The sequence below is a fragment of the Macaca nemestrina genome, chromosome 2 (genome assembly GCF_043159975.1).
Source record: "Macaca nemestrina isolate mMacNem1 chromosome 2, mMacNem.hap1, whole genome shotgun sequence".
Classification (NCBI taxonomy): domain Eukaryota; kingdom Metazoa; phylum Chordata; class Mammalia; order Primates; family Cercopithecidae; genus Macaca; species Macaca nemestrina.
In genome coordinates this window covers 78,484,128-78,502,251 of record NC_092126.1, presented here as the reverse complement: position 1 = coordinate 78,502,251, position 18,124 = coordinate 78,484,128, and the positions used below count along the sequence as shown (strand labels likewise).

The window sequence follows — 18,124 nt, the reverse complement described above, 5'->3', positions numbered from 1 at the left end:
ATGCACATGTACCCTAGAACTTAAAGTATATTAATAATAATAATAAAATAATAATAATAATGATTAAATAAAAAATAAAAATAAAATTCAAAAATAAAATATTATTTTATTTAATATAAAGAAATCTAATGATGCCATGTGTAGTGAAGTGTTGTATGGATTTAGAAGTCAAAATATCAAATGTCATATGCATGGGAATTAGAAAGTACTAGACCCAACGGTAATGGGGCATTTAGAATTGTACAAAACCTAAGTCATCTCTATATTCGTAATGACAAAAAAAAAAAGATACTTCTGTATACGCTTCCAAAGTTTTAATGCCATATCCACTCACTTCATAGTCATTGTTCTCCATAGTCGTTATCATGTGTATAATCTACTGCTTTTGAACCACTGAAGAATATTCATTTTCTAAGTTAGATGCAGAGTTTACTGTGCTTAAAATCAGTTTAGAGAGACATATTCATTATTTTATATAGGTATGTCTTAACTCAAAGGAGTACTATAGAGGTGAGGAAATAAGAAACTAATGTCAGCCAATTGAGTCTAGAAAAATCAGTAGCCAGAAACCTTTTATTGGAAGCTGATGGCTACATATATCAGTTGATATAAAAGGTAAAAGGATGAAAACATTTCAGAATGAGTGAGAACAGAAATAATTATTGTGCGTTGAGGATAAGCATGATATATTAAGGCAAAATTAAGACTACTGCCTTTGTGAAATAAATAATATGTGCTAAAGAACAGTGGGAAATGAGACGGGAGCATTAGAGCTTTGAATATGAGTAATATAAATAAATACCATATTTCCTATATGATGATCAAATACATTACAAAACAGTGTAAACACGTTTTTTTATTTTTAATTTTTGTGGGTACATAGTAGATGAATATGTTTATGGGATACATTAGACGTTTTGATACAAACATACAATGTGAAATAAGCACATCATGGAGAATAAAATATCCATCCCCTCAGGAATTTATCCTTTGTGTTAACAACAATCCTATTATAATGTTTTAGTTATTATAAAATGTACAATTAAATTGGTTTTTGAGTATACTCATCCTGTTATGCTAGCAAATACTAGGTCTTACTCACTCTTTCTAGCTATATTTTTGTAGCCATAAACCATCCTCATTTTCCCCCACACCCACTGCCATTCCCAGGCTCCGGTAAACATCATTCTATCTATCTTCATGAGTTCAATTGTTTTAATTTTTAGTACACACAAGTAAGTTAGGATATGCAAAACTTGTCATTCTGTGTCTGGCTTATTTTACTTAACATAATGACCCCCAATTCCATCCATGCTGTTGCAAATGATGGGATCTCATTCTGCTTTGTGGATGAATAGTACTCCATTGTCCATATGTACCACATTTTCTTTATCCTTTCATCTGCTGATGAACATTTAGGTTGCTTGCAAATCTTGGCTGTTGTGAATAGTGCAGCAAAACATAGAACATATATCTCCGCAATATACTAGTTTCCTTTCGAGTACATAGTTAAAAATGAGATTAATGGATTATATGTTAGCTCTATTTTCAGTATTTTAATTTAATTTTTTGTTGTTGTTTAGCCAAAGTCATTTAATGTTTTTCTGTATTTTTTCTTTTTTTTATTATAATTATACTTTAATTTCTAGGGTACATGTGCATAACGTGCAGGTTTCTTACATATGTATACTTGTGCCATGTTGCTGTGCTGCACCCATCAACTCGTCAGCACCCATCAACTCCTCACTTACATCAGGTATAACTCCCAATGCAATCCCTCCTCCCTACCCCCTCCCCATGATAGGCCCCGGTGTGTGATGTTCCCCTTCCCAAGTCCAAGTGATCTCATTGTTCAGTTCCCAACTATGAGTGAGAACATGCGGTGTTTGGTTTTCTGTTCTTGTGATAGTTTGCTAAGGATGATGGTTTCCAGCTGCATCCATGTCCCTACAAAGGACACAAACTCATCCTTTTTTATGGCTGTGTAGTATTCCATGGTGTATATGTGCCACATTTTCTTAATCCAGTCTGTCATGGATGGACATTTGGGTTGATTCCAAGTCTTTGCTATTGTGAATAGTGCCGCAATAAACATACGTGTGCATGTGTCTTTATAGCAGCATGATTTATAATCCTTTGGGTTTATACCCAGTAATGGGATGGCTGGGTCATATGGTACTTCTAGTTCTAGATCCTTGAGGAATCGCCATACTGTTTTCCATAATGGTTGAACTAGTTTACAATCCCACCAGCAGTGTAAAAGTGTTCCTATTTCTCCACATCCTCTCCAGCACCTGTTGTTTCCTGACTTTTTAATAATCGCCATTCTAACTGGTGTGAGATGGTATCTCATTGTGGTTTTGATTTGCATTTCTCTGATGGCCAGTGATGATGAGCACTTTTTCATGTGTCTGTTGGCTGTATGAATGTCTTCTTTTGAGAAATGTCTATTCATATCCTTTGCCCACTTTTTGATGGGGTTGTTTTTTTGTTGTTGTTGTTGTTGTTTTGTTTTGTTTTGTTTTGTTATGTTTTTTGTAAATTTGTTTGAGTTCTTTGTAGGTTCTGGATATTAACCCTTTGTCAGATGAGTAGATTGCAAAAATTTTCTCCCATTCTGTAGGTTGCCTGTTCACTCTGATGGTAGTTTCTTTTGCTCTGCAGAAGCTTTTTAGTTTAATTAGATCCCATTTTTCAATTTTGGCTTTTAGCTTATCCACCATGATCAAGTGGGCTTCATCCCTGGGATGCAAGGCTGGTTCAACATTCGCAAATCAATAAACATAATCCAGCATATAAACAGAACTAAAGACAAGAACCACATGATTATCTCAATAGATGCAGAAAAGGCTTTTGACAAAATTCAACAGCCCTTCATGCTAAAAACGCTCAATAAATTCGGTATTGATGGAACGTACTTCAAAATCATAAGAGCTATTTATGACAAACCCACAGCCAATATCATACTGAATGGGCAAAAACTGGAAAAATTCCCTTTGAAAACTGGCACAAGACAGGGATGCCCTCTCTCACCACTCCTATTCAACCTAGTGTTGGAAGTTCTGGCTAGGGCAATCAGGCAAGAGAAAGAAATCAAGGGTAATCAGTTAGGAAAAGAAGAAGTCAAATTGTCCCTGTTTGCCGATGACATGATTGTATATTTAGAAAACCCCATTGTCTCAGCCCAAAATCTCCTTAAGCTGATAAGCAAACTCAGCAAAGTCTCAGGATACAAAGTTAATGTGCAAAAATCACAAGCATTCTTATAAACCAGTAACAGACAAACAGAGAGCCAAATCAGGAATGAACTTCCATTCACAATTGCTTCAAAGAGAATAAAATACCTAGGAATCCAACTTACAAGGGATGTAAAGGACCTCTTCAAGGAGAACTACAAACCACTGCTCAGTGAAATCAAAGAGGACACAAACAAATGGAAGAACATACCATGCTCATGGATAGGAAGAATCAATATCGTGAAAATGGCCATACTGCCCAATAATTTATAGATTCAATGCCATCCCCATCAAGCTACCAATGAGTTTCTTCACAGAATTGGAAAAAACTGCTTTAAAGTTCATATGGAACCAAAAAAGAGCCCGCATCTCCAAGACAATCCTAAGTCAAAAGAACAAAGCTGGAGGCATCACGCTACCTGACTTCAAACTATACTACAAGGCTACAGTAACCAAAACAGCATGCTACTGGTACCAAAACAGAGATATAGACCAATGGAACAGAACAGAGTCCTCAGAAATAATACCACACATCTACAGCCATCTGATCTTTGACAAACCTGAGAGAAACAAGACAGGGGGAAAGGATTCCCTATTTAATAAATGGTGCTGGGAAAATTGGCTAGCCATAAGTAGAAAGATGAAACTGGATCCTTTCCTTACTCCTTATATGAAAATTAATTCACGATGGATTAGAGACTTAAATGTTAGACCTAATACCATAAAAACCCTAGAGGAAAACCTAGGTAGTACCATTCAGGACATAGGCATGGGCAAAGACTTCCTGTCTAATTTAATTTTTTAAAATTTTTCTTCAAATAGAGATTTTCTACATTTATTTTTTAGGAACCTCCAAACTGTTCTTCATGGTGGTTGTACTTATTTACATTCCGACTAGCAGTCTATGACGGTTACTTTTCCTCCACATCCTCCCAAATTTTGTTATTGCCTATCCTTTATATAAAAGTCAATTTAACTAGGGTGAGATAATATCTCATGGTAATTTGATTCGCGTTTCTCTAATAATAACTGATTTTGAGAACTTTTTCATAAACCTGTTTTCCATTTGTATGTTTTCTTCTAACAATTGATTTTTCAGATCTTTTGCTCATTTTATTCAGATTATTAAATATTTCCTATTGAGTATTTGAGCTCCTTATACACAAAAGTTATTAATCCCTTGTCAGATGGATAATTTTTAAACATTTTATTCCATTATGTGTGTTGTCTCTTCACTATGTTTATTATTTCCTTTGTTATTTTTCACTTTCAGTGTTTCCATTTGTGTATTTTTGCTTTGGTTGCTTGTACTTGTGGGGTATTACTCAAGAAATCTTTGTCTAGTCCAATGTTCTGGAGAGATTCCTCAAGGTTTTCTTTCAGTAGCTTAATAATTTGAGGTATTACGTTGAAGTCTGTCACCCTTTGGATTTTACTTTTGTATGTGGTGAGAGATAATGGTCTAGTTTCATTCTTCTGCTTATGGATATCCAGTTTACCCAGCATCATTTATTGAAGAGATTATCCTTTATCTAATGTACTATCTTGGCCTGTTAGTAAAAATGAGTTCACTGTAGATGTGTGGATTTATATCTGCGTTCTTTATTGTATTTTAAAAACAGTCTATGTGTCCTTTTTTTTTTTTTTTTTTTTTTAATGCCAGAACCATGTTGTTTTGGTAGTTATACTTCTGTAGTATAATTTGAAGTCAGGACAAGTGATTCCTCCGGTTTTGTTCTTTTTGCTCCGGATAGATCTAACTATTCTGTGTCTTCATTTTTTTTTTAGTTCCATATCCATTTTAGGATTTATTTTTCTATTTCTGTGAAAACTGTCATTGGTATTTGAATACGGCTTGCACTGAATCTGTAGATTGCTTTGGGTAGTACGGACATTGTAACAATATTTATTCTCCCAATCACTAAACTTGGATTTATTTTTGTGTCTTCTTTGATTTATTGCACCAATGTTTTATTATTTGGTTTTTATTGTGGAGATCTTTCAGTTCTTTAGTTAATTTCTAGGAAATTTATTTTATTTGCACCAATTGTAATGGAATTATTTTGTTGATTTTTTTTCAAATTGTTCACTATTGAAATATAGAAACGTTACTGATTTTTAAATGTTGATTTTGTATCCGGCAACTTTACTGAATTTATCAGTTTTTATATTTTTTGGTGGTGTTTTTAAGTTTATCTCCAACTGTAAGATCATATTATCTGCAAATCAGGATAATTTTGTGTCTTCCTTGTCAAAATGGATGTCCTTTCTTTCTCTTGTCTGCTCTACTGAGCACTCCAGTATTACGTCGAATAACAGTGGTGAAGGTGAGCATTCTTGTCATGTTCCAGAGCTAAGATAAAAGACTTTCAGTTTTTCCTCATTCAGCATAATACTAGCTATATGTCTGTCATATACAGCTTTTATTATGTTGAACTATGTTCTTTCTATAAACAGTTTTTTTCAGAATTTTTATCATGAAGGGATGTTGAATTTTATAAAATGCTTTTTAAACATCTATTGAAATGATCCTATGATTTTATTTCCTTATGTTGTTGATATGATATATAATTTATTGGCTTGCTTATTTTGAACCATCTTTGCATCCCTAGAATGAATCCCACTTGGTCTTGATAAATGTATTGTTAATAAATCCCATTTTGTCATGATGAGTATATGTTTAATGTACTGTTGAGTTCTGCTAGTATTTCGGTGAGGATTTTTGCATCAATATTCATGACAGATATTGATCCGTAGTTTTCTCTTTTTGATGTGTCTTTGCTTTCATTATCAGGGTAATACTTACATTATAGAATAAGTTTGGAAGTATTCTCTCCACCTTTATTTTTTGGAACAGTTTGAGTAAGACTGGTATTAGCTCTTCTTTTATTTGGTAGCATTCAGCAGTGAAGCATCAGATCCTGCCTGGGCTTTTCTTTCCTGGGAGACTGTATTACAGCTTTGACCTCACTTATACCTCTAGTATATAAATTTAAAACAAAAGTGTTTAAAAATAATTGTAGCCACAATAATTTGTTAATGGATACAATATCTTAAAAGATTTAAATAGTGGCATCAGAAACATAAAATATTGAGTGGATTACTTAAGTTGGAAGAAATTTTTAAATATAATCTGAATTAACCCATGATAAGCTTAAAATTAACTGTTCAAAATGTTTTAAGTATGCCTAATGGTAACTACAAAATAAAAAATCTATACACTATGTTTATCATTAGTAGATACCTATACATTGAGTTTATCATTAGTAGATACACTAATAATGAAGAGAAAGAGATTAAATAACTATGGAAAATTATAAAAACTATGATGGAAGGCATCAAGGGAGAAAGAAAACAATAAAGGATCAGGAAGATAGCAAGTAAAGAAAAATAACAGAAATGAAAATAGTCTTTACCGATCAATAATTATTTTAAATGTAAATAAGTTGAGCTATTGAATTAAAAGACATAAAGTGACTGAATGGACAAAAAGTAAGACACAATTATATGTTGTGTATGAGAGGCTTGTTTTACTTTCAAGGCCACAACATAACTAAAAGTGAAAAAGTGGAAAAAATTATGCCTTGTTAATGCCAACCAAAAGAGAACAGTGGTAATTACATTCATGTGAGTATAAGTAGACTTTACATTTTAAAAAAATGTAATAAAAGACAAAGAAGGGGATTATATAATGGTTAATGGGCCAATTAATCATGAGGTTATAACAATTATAAACATATAAACACTCAACATTGGAGCACCAACATACAGAAAATATTAACAGAACTGAAGAATGAAGTAGAAATAAAATAATAGTGACGGAAAACAACATCACTATTTTTAAAAACAGTTAGGTCACACAAAGAAAATCAATAAGGAAACAGCAGACTTATGCAACACTGTGGACCAAATGAACCTCACAGATATATGCATCTAACACCAATAGAATACATATATTTTCTCAAGTATACACGGAGCATTATCTAGGATATATTATATGCTAGGCCACAAAACAAATTCTATTATATTTAAGAAAACTGAAATCATATCAAGCTTCTTTTCTGATTACTGTTATTTAAAATTAAAAATCTACAACTGTTGGAAAAGTAAAAAGCTCAGGAATAGTTAGAAATTAAACAATATGTTTTTTAAATCCAATTGTTTAAAGAAGAAATCTCTTTCATTAAAAAAATCAAAGATTTTTTTTTTTTAATTCTTGAGGCAAATAAAAATGGGGAAACACAACATATCAAACATGCTAAAACTTCGGGGTTGTAGCAGATGTGGTACTAAGAAGGGAATTTATAGAAACAGTCAGCTACATGATGAAAAAATAATAAACTGAAATAGGCTAAATTTATACCACCAAGAACTAGCAAACAGAGAACAAACCAAGCACAGAGTTAGTAGAAGGAAGGAAAAAGTACAGATTACAGCAGAAATAAAATAGAGACTTGAAAAATAACAAAATTAGACTAACAAAACTAAAACTTAGTGTTCTGAAAAATTAAAATTTTGACCAAACTTTAGCTAGGCTAAGAAGAAAGACTGAAATAATGAAAATGCAAAATGAAAGAGGACACATTACCACAAAGGATGATAGGAAACTTCTATGAACAACCACATGATAAAAAAATTGGACAACACAGAAGAAAGGAATAAATTCCTAGGAACATGCAGCCTACCAAGTCCAAATCAGGAATAAATAGAAAGTCTAAACAAGAAAAGTGAGTAAGGAGTTTGCAGCAGTAACCTAAAGTATCCCAACAAGAAAAATCCGAGGATCTGAGGCTTCACTGGTTAATTCTACCAGACATTGAGAGAATATGTGACAAGCCCACAACTAATATCATTCTCAATGATGAAAAGCTGAAATATGTTTCTATAAAATCAGGAAGAAGATGAGAATGTCCACTCTTACCACTTCTTTTCACTAACATACTGGAAGTCTTAGCCAGAGCAATTAGACATGAAAAATAAATAAATAAAACACATTCAAATTGGATGACATAATCATATATATAAAAATCCTAAAGGCTCCACCAAAAAAAAAAAAAAAAAAAGGAAAGAAAGAAAAACTGTCAGAAGTAACAAGTTTAGTAACATTAGAGGATTAAAAAAATCAACTTATAAAAGTTGTTTCTACACCCAAAAAGAAACCAGACAAAAAACAAATTTTAAAAATCCCATTTACAATATAATAAAATACATATGAGTAAATTTAACCAAGGAGGTGAAATATCAGTACAATGAAAAGTGTAAATTTGATGAAAGAAATCAAAGAAGACACAAATGAATGGAAAGATATTGTATCACTACATTTACAATGCTATAAAGGAATACCTGAGACTGGGTAATTTATAAAGAAAAGAGATTTATTTGGCTTATGGTTCTGCAGGCTGTACAGGAAGCATAGTTTTGTAATCTGCTTTTGATGAGGGCCTCAGGGAGTGCACAACCATGATGGAAGGTGAAGAGAAGCCAGCATGTTACATGGTGGTAGAGGGAGTAAGAGAGAAAGCAGGGAGATGCCAGGCTCTTGAAACAACCAGCTCTCCTGTGAATTTATTACCACAGGGAGTCATTCATGAGGGATCTAGCTCCGTGAACTGAACTCTTCCTACTAGGCCCCACCTTCAACACTGGTGATCACATTTCAATGCGAGACTTGAAAGGGACAAATATCTAAACCATATCATATATCCTGTGTTCGTGGATCAAAAGAATTAATATTGTCAAAATACTCATATTACACAAAGTGATCTACTGGCTCAATGTAATCCCTATCAAAATCCTCAAATGGCATTTTTCACAGAAATAAAAAAAATCAAAAATTTGCACAGAACTACAAAGGACCCCCAAAAATTAAAGCAATCTTGAGTAATAACAAATCTAAAGGGATCACACTTCCAGATTTCAAATTATATCACAAAGCTAATCAAAGTGGTATCGTACTGGCATAAAAACAGACAGACAAAACAATGGAAGAGAACAGACAGCCCAGAAAAAAAAAAAAAAAAAAAAAAAAAAAACCCTCACACTTACAGGGTCAACAAGTCTTCAATAAAATCACCAGAAATACGAAATGAGGAAAAAGTAGTCTTCTCAATAAATGTTCTTGGAAAATATGATATTCACAAGCAAAAGAGTAACATTGGCCCTTTTCTGAGATCAAACTTTAAAATCAACTTAAAATAGACTGGAATGTAAGACCACAAACTATAAAACTCTGGCCAGGTGTAGTGGCTCACTCCTGTAATCCCAGCACTTCGAGAGACAGAGGGAGGTGGATCACCTGAGGTCAGGACTTCAAGACCAGTCTGGCCAACATGGTGAAATCCTGTCTCTACTGATAAAACAAAAAATTAGCTGGGTGTCATGGCGCACGCCTGTAATCCCAGTTACTCTGGAGGCTGAGGCAGGAGAATCGCTAGAACCTGGGAGGCTGGGGTTGCAGTGAGCCGAGATTGCATCATTGCACTCCAGCCTAGGTGACAAGAGAGAAAATTCGTCTCAAAAAAACATTTATTAAGTACCTATTATATATTACACATTGTACTAGGATTTGGAGATATAAGCATATTTGGAAAAGTAAAGGACATTCCTTCAAAGATTTGGTATTGTGGTAAGTGTTACAAAGGGGGAATTAGATCAAATTATCTTATAGGTTAGGCCTATGATCAGAGGACTGCATCCATACTTTTAAAATAACAACTTTGATTATTTTCTTCTAAGACTAAGCTATTATTTGCCAGTTTTACATGTCTTGATGTAAAGGGTGGCATATACAGAGTAACTGAAAATATGGGTGGCATATACAGAGTAATTGAAAAAATAACCAGTAAAGTATGAAATGTGCTGGTTTGACTTTTGGTTTTAATGCTTGAAATAAAAGAATATCCAGGAGGTGAGAAAAATAATTATATAATATAAATTTCATAGATCTCTAAAGCATGCATACGATTGTTTTATAGAACTGAGTTCATAATCATGAAGGTGCTCTGCATCATATGAATAGTTATTTTAAAAAAGTTACTATCCTCACATATATCTGAAAACTATTCAGCCTAACAATGTTAAGGTTTTAAAATTTACCAGCTTTTTAAATTCAGAGCAATTGCATATTTGTCTCACAAAGAGAAATGCTTGGCTTGCTAATTTCAAAAAAAAAAAAATGTTCAGATGTGCCCTATCAACATCATAGAGGAATATTTCTACATAATAGTGAGTGTAACCATCTCAATTATGTTATTACAGAAATATTTAAAAAAAGAGGAGCCAAAATGTTAAGTAACTTTAAAATGTGACTCACAAAGTTTGAATTTATTTAACCTGTTAATAGAACACAGTAGGATTTAATTACAATAGCCAATCTTTTTTTCTAAACATTTATTTTAGGTTCAGGGGTACATGTGCAGGTTTGTTACATGGGTAAATTGTGCATCAACAGCTTTGGTGTACAGATTATTTTGTCATCCAGGTAACAAGCATAGTAACCAATAGTTTGTCAATCTTCACCCTCTTCTCACCCTACACCCTAAAGCAGGGTCCAGAGTATGTTATTGCTTTGTGTTCATATGTACTCAATATTTAGCTCCCTCTTGTAAAAGAGAACAGGGAGTATTTGGTTTTCTGTTCTTGAATTAGTTCCCTTAGGATAATGACCTCCAGCTCCAACCATGTTGCTACAAAGAACAGGATCTCGTTTTCTCTGGCTGCATAGTAGAATAGCCTGTCTTACACAGCAAAACCTCTCAGGTATAAATAGGACTATCATTATCAAATTCGATCTATTGTTAATAATTTACTCCATTAGGAAAATAAATATATTAAAATGAACACTTTAAATATTATCTTTTTAATTAAAGCTTAATAGACACTCAACATTTTAAACACTTTCTATATCATCAACATTAAATCCAATTATAACACTACCTTACATTACAAAGTTTAAAAAGTGAAACAAAGCAAAACAAAGATTTAATAATATGTTTTTGCTTTAGTTATTTCTTCAACTAGCTTACCCAGGCCACTTATACTTATCTCAGCTCCTTCAATTCTCCTACTAACTTTTAATTCACAAGTTTATATTTATAGTTTATAATCCAGACAGTATTTTGGGCTGAAATGGAAACTTCTGGAATACTTATATTATTATTACTATTTGTTTAAATTATTATTGTTCTCATACAGCAGTAGTCCTGCTCCTAAAGGGCTTTTATATGTGTATTTTTCATATGCTCTTTCTTTTGCTGGAAAATCCCCTGAAGTGTGCTACTATTTTCATTAGCTTCAAATTCTGCTGGTGTGATATGTTAAACCAGGGGTCATTAAACTATAGCTTGATAACATGTTTTGGTACAGTCTATGAGCTAAAATGATTTTTATGTCTTGGAAAAGAATTTTAAAAAATAACTATTTTGTGACATGTGAAAATTCTAGTCTCCATAAAGTTTCATTGTAACATAACCAAATTGATTAACTATGTATTGTCTATTTCTTTGCTTAGCAAAGCAACAACAGCTGGGAGCTTATTACTAGTCTTTGCTCTACTATGGCATAGTTAGATCATTGTAAATACACTAAATGGCCTCCAAAATCTAAACTATTTACAATCTGATTCTTTACAAAGGAAGTTATCAAAAGAAAAAGCAAGCCATGATATTTAGAACTTATTCTATCCAGATGGAGATTTTTCAGCCTTCAACTTGTTACTATCTCTAGGTGAGGTTCTCCAGGTATCAGGGAACAGGAAAGACCACTTAAAATCTTGGGGGATCATATTCTATTTGAATCCTCCAGAGAACAACGGGGGAGCAAACACAACCTCTGTCACTGCAGAGTCAACCAATATATGTAGAGTATGCTCTCTCTTTAAAAAAAAATACTATATGTAATATAGTATAAATTGAAATTATACCATATATGTATATTATGAAGTCTGTTAAATCCACTTCAGTCTATCCTAATTTTCTTGTTTCAGGGGTCCCATTATTAATCCATAAAAGGGGTAAACATTTTTGTGTTCTCCCTCATTTGGAAATTAAGCAGAATCCAAGAACCTGTGCATACATCTAGGTCCTCACTGTTGCTTTGCTAACGTCTATTGCTTTGCTAAGCCAAGAAAGAGAGTAGACAAAAAAGGCAAGCACCACACAGGCAAACTCAATGTGTCAGTTTCTAAATTCTACCTTTGCAAACCACTGAGGATACACACACACACGCATGCGCGTGTGTGTGTGTGTGTGTATATATATATATATATATATATATATATATATATATATATATATATAATTTGTCTTGTATCTGATCATCTTTCTGAACTCTCTTACTCTAGGTTTGATACATAGTCTCTGGACTATTCATAGCAAAAGGTCATGTACTAAGCCATTGGTGACAAGTTTGTTTTCAGTCTTAATTTTTCTCATATGTCGTATTATCTTGGCTAGAATAATCAGTGGAATTTTGAATATGTGCAGGGATAGCTGGAATCTTTATCGTATTTCTATATTTAATAAGAATGCTTTTAAATTAATTATCAAAATAGCAAATTTTAGTATTTTTTTCGAAACCTCCATACTGTTCTCCATAGTAGTTCTATTAACCATCAATATAAGTTAGACTTACACAAGTCCCACCAACAGTGTGTAAGAGTTCCCTTTTCTCTACATCCTCACCAGCATCCAGCAATCCCATGACTGGGTATTTATCCAAAAGAAAGGAAATAATTATATTATTAAAGAGGCATTTGCAGCCTCATGTTTATTGTAGCACTCTTCGCAATAGCCAACATATGGAATGAACATGTAGATGACCAATAACAGGTGAATGAATGAGGAAAATGTGGTGCATATATACAGTGGCAACATAAATGGAACTGGAGGACACTATGTTGAGTGAAATAAGCCAGGAATAGAAAGTTAAATACTTTGTGCATGCTCTCATTCATTTAGTTTAGTGGAAACTAAAAAATGTTGGTCTTACAGACTTAAAAGGTAGAGTAGAGCATACTAGAGGCGGGGAAAGGTAGGGGAAAGGGAGAGATTTTTAAAGAATAGAAAATTACAGACACATAAAAGGAATAAATTGAAGTCCTCTATACCACTGCAGGATGACTATTAACTATAGTCATCATGTAATTTCAAATAGGTAGAAGGAGGATGTTGAGTGCCCCCAATACAAATAAAAAATAAATTGTTATGATTATTGATATGCTATTACCTTGATGTTATCCCTATATAGTGTATGTACTGAAACATCCCTATATACTTTATGATTATGTACAAACATTATTTGTCAATTAAAAAAATAAAATTTTAAAAAATCAGAAAATAACTTCTAAACAGTTAAAAAATAAATTCTTTTTATTCTTAAAAAAATATCCAATATCCAGTTAGTGTTTAATCTCCCTGATTATCTCACATATTTTTACAGACAGTTTGTTTGCATTAAGATCAAAGTACATTCCGTTTTATGAACTTGGCTGATGTCTCCAAATCTAAAATTCTTCCCTTCATCCTTCCTCATCTTTCTTATCACTTAGTACTAGAATTTCCAATAATTTGAATTTGACTGTTGTAATACTATGACATTAGTTAATATTCACCTTTGCCCTTGAATTGCTGTTAAACTGGTAGTTAGATCTACATGTCCTATCAGACTTAGTAATCTAAAAATAACTTATATGCAGTCCAGTGTATTATCTATTGCAATGTGTAAAGAGGTATATATGATCTCTAGTTGTCTTTATTTTTCTGATGTTGACATTGATCAGTGAACTTGCGTGTAGTCTATTTAACTCATACATCCTAAAGTTCCCTAGGAACTTTCACTCACTGCCAAAACTGAAAGTTATTGCCTAAATCCACCATTTCCTCAGGGGCTGCAAACTGATGATGCTCTGTAGTTATCATTTATTCAGTCTTTATTAGTTGAATTTCTTCTATAAAAAAAAGAACTTTCCCACATCAAATTGTTGGTTACTCTCAAATAAAGTTAAGGGAATAAAGAAAGATAAATGTTTGGTTATGTCTGCTCTTTCCCCTTCAGTGTTCAGAAAGAACAGATGCTGCCTCAGCAATGTTTGGTTATGAAAAATGAATTATTTTGTTAATGTCATTATGAACATACAGGGTTTTCATTGTAATATTTTATGCATTGCAATTATATTAAACATTTTAAGGTATATGTCAAGTCTATTTGAATGCTTTTTATTTTTGACCTGTTAAAATCCCTTAGACAAATTTTTAAATGTCAGTAGGCTTTTTATTTTTATTTTTTTTACTGTTTTAGAAACACTGTGAAAATTATAGTGATACTAAACCTTAAACTCTGAAATAATATTTTTCTCAGTTTGGCACTTATTATTTTATTCCACCTATGATGCACATGTTTTAATGGGCAGTTTTTTTTTTCATCCTTATCTATACATAACCTATAAATTTTGGTTTTATGCAAATTTTTGTTTTTCATTTAAATTCCACATTTATAGTAATTTTTAAGTTTTCCTTTCTACAATCTATGTTTTTTTGTTTGTTTTAACATACTTGCTTTATTCTTAGAGAAGTGTAATTCTGCTTTACAGAATTTGAAATTTTGTGATTGATACCATGTGAATATTCATATAAATTGAAAATATGTATCATTATTAAATAATGCTTGCTAAAAGATTTATATCACTTTATAGAATTTTTATATAATCTATTTGTTAAATATTGCTACATCTACTATTTTGTTGTAAAATTTTTCTCCAACGCTTCATTTTCAATCTTCCTTCAAAAATTTTAGTTAGGTGTAAGCCTTCAAAACATTGTATAACTAAAGTGTGTTTTCTTACTCAATCCTAGAGTTTTTGTGATTAACTGATACCTTCAGAATTATTATTTTTCTATTTACATGATATCCATGGTTTGTGCATGAATGCACACGCACACACACACATGAACATATCTTTACATAATTTTTATGTTTACTACCTTGATCAATTTTTTACATTGATCCATTTGTTATATATCTTTTAATATTTGGAAAATAATGAATTTTGTATCTCTTCTTGATGTGTTCTGTTTTAATTGTTTACCACACTTAAGCTTTTTTAAAAAAATTAATTAGAAATTGATCGGTATCTCTGTTCTTTTATTCAAATAGTCAAGAAAAGTGGTATTTTTTAATTTTCCTATTTCTCCTTCTCCTTTCTCCTCATTTCATTTTAAAGTAACTGATATTTTGTTCTAAACTTTAAAAAAAAAATCAAATGCTTTTGCACTCTCTTTGTTTATTTGGTTACCATATTGTTATTTCATTGTTTTCATTTTGCTTAAGAATATCTTTTATGAGTTATTTGGAAGATCATCTTAGACAAACAATGAATTATGCGATTTATAACTTCTTTCTTCAGTTTGTCTTTTCAGCTAAATCTTATTTTATCTAAATACACACTACTTTTTTCCATCAATTTAAATCCTAGAAATTTAACTGTTGCTTTGTGGGCAATTGTTTTCTTCTCTAACATTTTTAAATTTTTATTTTGTCCCTCACATTTCTGACATTTCATATGCAGTATAGTTTCTATCCTGCTCCTCATAAACAAAACCTCCAATTTGAAAGCCAAAGAGATTTTAGCCATGGGTTCTTTCTATAATTTGATCCCACCTTCTTTCTGTCTTTAATCTTTAGGAAATTCAAATGCATAATTTTTCTATTGATGATAAACCTGTTGTTTTCCTGTTACAATATGACGTATGTATAGGTAAGAGAATATGTAGATAACAATTTGTTCAAGGAACTTGGAATAACAGAAAGAAGCAGACAGATTTACAAATTGTATCCTCCATTTGTGCCAGATTTTTAAAAACTAAATTGTTAAAACTCAATCTTTCGTTACCTTAAGATTAAAAAAAAAAAAAGATTATACTGGTTGTTCATGAAATGTCTTTGTTTGATGATATTACAGTACTTTCTTATAATTTAATATTTTTATTTTTTGTTGCAATGTTTTTTACTACTATAAATAATGCTCAGACAAAAATTTGCGCATATGTAATCCTGAAATTAGGTTATATTATTAATAAAGGTTACATTTGGAGTATTTGAAATACTCAAACACATTTGGAGTATTTCTTAAATTTAATCATTTTTACCTATTATAGCCATATGCTGAAACTTATGTGAAGAGCATAGTTTTAAAATGATTTTCCCATGTTACCCATCAAGCTTGAGTGCAATTTTAGCTATTGTAAAAAATGTCAAAATTATATACCTAATATCAGCATTTTGGGAGACCGAGGTTGGCGGATCACGAGGTCAGGATCTCAAGACCAGCCTGACCAACAAGGTGAAACCCTGTCTCTACTAAAAATACAAAAAATTAGCCAGGTATGGTGGTGCGTGCCTGTAATCCCAGCTACTCAGGAGGCTGAGGCAGGAGAATTGTTTGAACCCGGGAGGCAGAGGTTGCAGTGAGCTGAGATCAGGCCACTGCATTCCAGCCTGGATGACAAAGTGAGACTCCATCTCAAAAAAAAAAAATATATATATATATATATACACACACACACACACACACACACACATACATACACATACACACACACACTTATCTGGGCTTATTTTACTACTGTACAATTCATTCCTAAAAAGAGAATAATTATGTTAAAAATTATTTATATTATTAAATAAGATACTATTTCTAAATTGCCTTCAAAAAATTTGTAGTAGTTTAAATTCCTATAACTATGAAGGGGAGAACCCATTTCATAGCAATCATTCCTTTAATATAAAAGTTGTTTAATATAGGTTTGTTCATAGATCAAAGCATGACAATTAATTCGTTTAACTTATAAACTTTAAACATTTTTGATACACAGTTTTGAACAAGATTATAATCACTGATTGTTAGTTTCCTAGCCCACCAGTGGAAGCGGTAACATTTGTCACATAATCAGGGGTTTTTTAGAATTAAAAGAGCTAGTGTATGTAAAGCATCAATCACAATAGCTGGGACAAAATAGGAGCTCAATAAATGAAAATTCCTTCCTTTTTCTCCCCGCTCCCCTTTCTGAAATCAAACTACTACGCTAGTACATGTGCACTTTATCTCATGTATGAAAACCCACACAAACACAAATACACATCTAACAATGCATGCTTGGGAGAATAAGAACCACTTTTGCCTAACGTTTTGCAACATAATCTCTTTTCCCAGGTAAGCCACCCAATGCACATTAATTAAATTTGTGTTCTTTCTTTTATGTAGAGGCAGGAGTCTTGCCTTATTTCTCAGCTGATCTTGAATTCCTAGCCACAAGCTATCCTCCCACCTTGGTGTCCCAAACTTCTGGGACTAAAGGTATGAGTAACCACACGCAGCACACAATAGCTAATTCAATAATATTGCATTTATATTATATCTTTTATGGCTTGGATTTTTAAGGATAAAGAAAAAATCTTATTTTAAGTCAAATCTGTATTGTTTATGTTGTATTAATGTCAACCCAAAAGATAAAAACAACAACATTTTAATGTCTTATAAGTAGTTTCAAGAAAGAAGGACATTCATAATAAAAGATCACATTTACCATGGTACATATACACCATGAAATACTACACAGCCATAAAAAGCAGTAAGATCATATCCTTTGCAACAACATGGATAGAGCTAGGAGTCATTATCCTAAGTGAATTAATGCAAGAACAGAAAAACTAAATTCCATATGTTCTCACTTATAAGTGGGAGCTAAACATTGAGTACACATGGACACAAAGAAGAAAACAATAGACACCGGGAGCTACTTGAGAGTGGGAGGAGGGTAAGGAAGGATGTATGATCTATCAGGTACTATGTTGATTATCTGAGTGATAAAATAATAAACCAAATCTCCATCACA

The 18,124-nt window shown here is 32.3% G+C and overlaps 1 long non-coding RNA gene across 1 annotated transcript in view; it reads left to right on the top strand.

Annotated features, from left to right (window-relative positions):
* Window positions 1-18,124, top strand: part of LOC105466316 (uncharacterized) — a 110,608-nt gene that overhangs the window by 32,652 nt on the left and 59,832 nt on the right. The gene's annotated exons all lie outside the window — the stretch shown is intronic.